Source organism: Orycteropus afer, unplaced genomic scaffold (genome assembly GCF_000298275.1).
Source record: "Orycteropus afer afer isolate SDZICR_OR568_19922 unplaced genomic scaffold, OryAfe1.0 scaffold00012, whole genome shotgun sequence".
Lineage (NCBI taxonomy): Eukaryota > Metazoa > Chordata > Mammalia > Tubulidentata > Orycteropodidae > Orycteropus > Orycteropus afer.
The window spans coordinates 22031453-22035975 of NW_006921599.1; positions in this window are offsets into that span (position 1 = coordinate 22031453).

Sequence of the window (4523 nt, forward strand, 5' to 3'; positions counted from 1 at the left end):
GACCTTCTTTAGTTGTGACAAGTGGATCCAAGCTTTAACTCCCTCATATGGCAGTCCCAGAAGAGATTGAAAATCCTTTTTTTTGTCATAACATACCAACATCATGGACAACCCCAAAACAATACCTAAAACCAGTGTAAATATTAGTAGACTTTTCTGAAGCAAGTTGTTTTGATTCTTCTCTAGTACTGCTATAACAGAAAATACCACCAATGGGTGGCTTTGAAAAACAGGGATTTATTCTCTTACAGTTTTGGAGGTTAGAAGTCTGAGTTCAAGTGCTAGCTCTACTGGCTGGGTGAAGTCCCCTTGACTTCAGTCTTCAGCTCTGCTCCTGCTCTTGACCCACTGAAGCTGGAGGCTTCTCTTAACTCAGGCAGCTGCTAGTTGCTGAGTCTGACAAACCCAAGGTCCACAAATAAAATGGCTCAGTCCCAAGATTATCATACAACATAGCAGGCCACTAGGTCAAGTCCATTAATAGTCCCAAGATTGGCAGACAACATGGCAGGATACTGGATGAAGACTTGGCAACATGTAGGGTCCAAGTGTGCCAAAAAGCTGGTGACCTTTCTTAAAGCTGCTTCTTAAAAACTAGAAGCAGACCACATGCCTAAGTCAGCTAATCAGGTGCTCCAGTAGATTCCACCATGGAGATGATTACCAGTCTCATCATGTGGAATAAGTACATCCACCTGCCCAGTCACTCAAAACCAGGCCCAGCCAAACTGACACACAACTTAACTACCACACTAGCTTTACAAACTCAAGTAAGGTAATGAGTTCAGCTTGCTGGACAGAATTTGCTTCAGGGAGGGTTTAACTTTCAAGAACTTTAGCAGAAATTGGGATGGCATACCCAGCTTGGTAATGAGATGATTTGCTCTTAAGTAGGAGCTATCCAGAAACAAAATTAAATCAGAAATGGTTAAAAGGATATCACTTATGTCTCTTTGAGGTCAAAACTTGTTCAGTTAAATCCAGGCAGTTATGCATAGGGTAATTATCACCAGTTTCAGGGAGAGGGTTTGCTGGATTTAAACAAGTCACAGAATGTAGTCTAACATTAGATGCAGCCATTAGGAAAACTTTATAAAAACTGAGCTGAGCGGCAGAATGTTGTTGAGTCAAAGCAGAATTAAGTATAGCAGATACAGTATGAGGCTCATAAACAGCTAAAAAATGCCGCAGTACTATGTCTGGTGTTTTCCACTTATTTGGCTGTAGTAGCTACATCCCCAAGACAGGGAGAGTAAGGCAATTACTCTTCTTTAGCTACAAGGTCAAGGTGCAAGCTGTAATAGCTTTCAGGTCTTTGATATCCTTCATGTTTCAGGGTCAATATGCCTAAAATGTTTCCAGACACTTCATGTACAAGAAGAGGAAACTCTAGGTGATAGGAAAGCCTAGGGCAAATGTTTCTGTTAAAGCTCCTTTAATCTTTAGCCTCCTGATCTTCTGGTACAGTTTGTAATGAATGTGGCTCAGAGGCTTTTCAATATAACCCTCTTATATAGAGTTGGACCAACAAAGAAAAATTAGCAACCCGAGTCTTTCAATAGACACAAACCCCTAAAAATTCTAATAGCTGTGTCTTTATTCTAGGGGAATGGAAAGCAAAATGGTGTCCTTTTGTTTAGGGTCCATAGACATACTTCCTAGAGAGATTGTGAGGGCCAAATATTGGACAGAAGGTCGGGAAACTTTTAACTTGTCTTTGAAAACTTTATGTTCACAAGCAGCCAAATGCCTTGAGAATGCTACACTGTTATCAGTGCAAGCCTTCTGGGAAATGGAGCATGCTAACAAATCATCAACATATTGCAGCAATTTGGATTTGGTCATAAACTGTAAAGACAATTTTGAGTAGAGAATTTGGGGAAAAATAGATATAGGATTCAGTGAATCTCGGAAAATTACAGTCCGGGCAAATTGTTGATTTCACTAGGTGAAAGCAAACAAAATATTGGTTTTTGGGATGCACAGGAATACTGAAAAAGAATGCAGAGATCAACAACTGGAAAATGGTTGGCATTCAGAGAGATCAGAAAGCAGTAAATGAAGTTTTGGGACTAATGGAAACCTAAGAATAACAATGAACAAACTTTCAGCCCCTGCTGTTTGCTTTCTTTACAGTAAGAATAGGGGTATTATAGCAAGGGCTGGTGCAGGGGATAGTCAAGACTTTAGAAAGGAAATCATGTATAATGACAGCTAGTCTCTCCTTGGCTTCTTGTTTAAGGAGATACTGAGGAATCTTTAGCAAAGATTTAGACATATCTATTTGATTCTTGATTGACAGTGCTGACACAACTCAGCCCATATAAGTAGACATGGTAGCCTATAAAATCTCAGGAATCAATGAAAGAATATTCAGGGGGAAAGGGCCAGATTGAGTTGAATCTTTTGACACATGCCCAGAACTTGCAGGCAGCAAACAACCTCTTCCATTCAGTATGTTTTAACTCAAAGGCTGTGCCAGTAAATTTTGGGAAATCAGGTAAATTTAATCGTATTTCTCATTTTTCAGTAAATTGTAAATGAAAATTCCATTTCAACAAACTATCTTGGCCCAAGAAATTGACAGGAGTATCAAGACTAAGCAAAAATGGTGTGAGTCTTCAGTAGGACCAAGAGATACTGGAACACGTAGAGAATGGATCACTGTTTATTAGTAATCCTTGCTACCTTTGAGGTTTTTCTACTCTGAGGAAAGGGCTCTCGTTAAAAAAAAGAAAAAAGTAGCATTAATAGCAGCCAAGGTGGCTCCTGTAACAATTTAAAATTGACAAGATTCTGTGCTAACATGTACAACAGCTTCCCCTTGAGAAAAGAGTGACACAATAGTAAAATGCCTGTTGTTTCCTCACAGCCCTTTCATTCCATATCAGCTTGGAGGACATCTTTTTAGGAATTTTCATTTTGTTTTTAATCTAGAACATTCATTTTTTTAATGAACATTCTTAACAGCAGTGGCAAATGCCAGCCTTAGGGCCATTGAAAAGCTTGGGATTTTTCTTTCAGTTTGAGGATTGCAACTAGAGGAACATCAATTTGTTAGCCTTTTTGTACCTTTTAGCCTTAAGACTGAGGGAATGTTTATAAGCCAAATTATTCAATTCCACAATGGGGGTCATTTCCCAGTCCAACCAATACTGCTTAACCAAAACTGAGATTTCACAGGTTTCAATCCAGGAATGAAAACAGCATTGAAAGGTGTAGTTGTGCCTGGGGCAGATAAAGTAAGACCAAAGGGTTCAGAAAATTTTTGAAGCAGTCTGGTTTGATAGTCATAAACACCCTCATCTGTTTACAAAAATGATTTTTGTCTAATGACTTATTGGGGGAAAGGCCTTGGAAATAACCTCAAGTAATCTCTTATCCATTGCTCAAGTATACCTAAGCAGTTTGGTGGCTGTCTTACCTATGTTTAAGCTTAACTATATTTGGGGTCTTTCTATTCAGTATGTTCTAACCGTAGCTGAGCTTCTCCAGGCCCAGTTATCATATGGATTAGTTGAAACAAATCTTGGAGTCCAGGTTTGTAAACTTTAATAAGAATTTTAAATTCCTCGGGAAACTTGTAAGAGTCTTTACATGATTTTGGAAAATCCTTCACAATGCTACAAAACTATAAGTGAATCCAGGGAATAATAACACAGAGACTCTTCAACATTTATAGGATGGATCTTAAAGAGCATTTCAGATAAAGGTTTCTTAGTTGATGTCTCAGTTATATATTGCTACTGTGAGAGAAACACTAAATGTGAATGACTTTAACAAACGTAACATTATTCTTTCACAGTTCAGGGGGCTAGAAATCCAAATTTAGGGCTCCAGCTCTAGGGGAAGGCTTTCTCTCTCAGCTTTGGAAGAAGTTCCCTGTCTCCTTTCAACAACTTTGAGCCTGGCATTCCTTTGAGATCTATATGTGTCTTGGCCTGGGTCTAGAATATTCTCAGAGCAGGGACTATAGGTCCAAAGGATTTAGTTTGCTTCTGGCTCTTCTTTCTTGGTGGTACTGAGGTACCTTTGATCTCTGCTCACTCGTTTAATCTCTTTTATAGCTCAAAAGAGATTGACTCAAGATACAACTTAATCCTGTAGATCGTATCCTGTCTCATTAATATAACAGCCTCTAATTCTACCTCATTAACATTATTGGGGTTGGGATTTACAACACATAGGATAATTACATCAGATGACAAAATGGAGATAATTACACAGTATTGAGACTCACAATATTTTTCAGGAACAAAACTCAGTCTACTTTGTTTCTAAGGAAAGTAAAAGGAAGCTCATAAAGAGTATTATCAGATGTGTGAGAGGGCAAGGAAGAGAGTATTGGCAAGGGAGTAGATGGATTATGACCAGGAGTTTTACATTGTACCTCCTGCTAAGTTAATTTGGAAACAGATCCTTTAAGGAAGCAATTTTGCTGTGTTAATGTCTTTTAGCGGTCTCTAGGTACCAATCAAAATAGGTATTCTTGAGGTTATTTAATCTAGGAACTTTTATTTTCT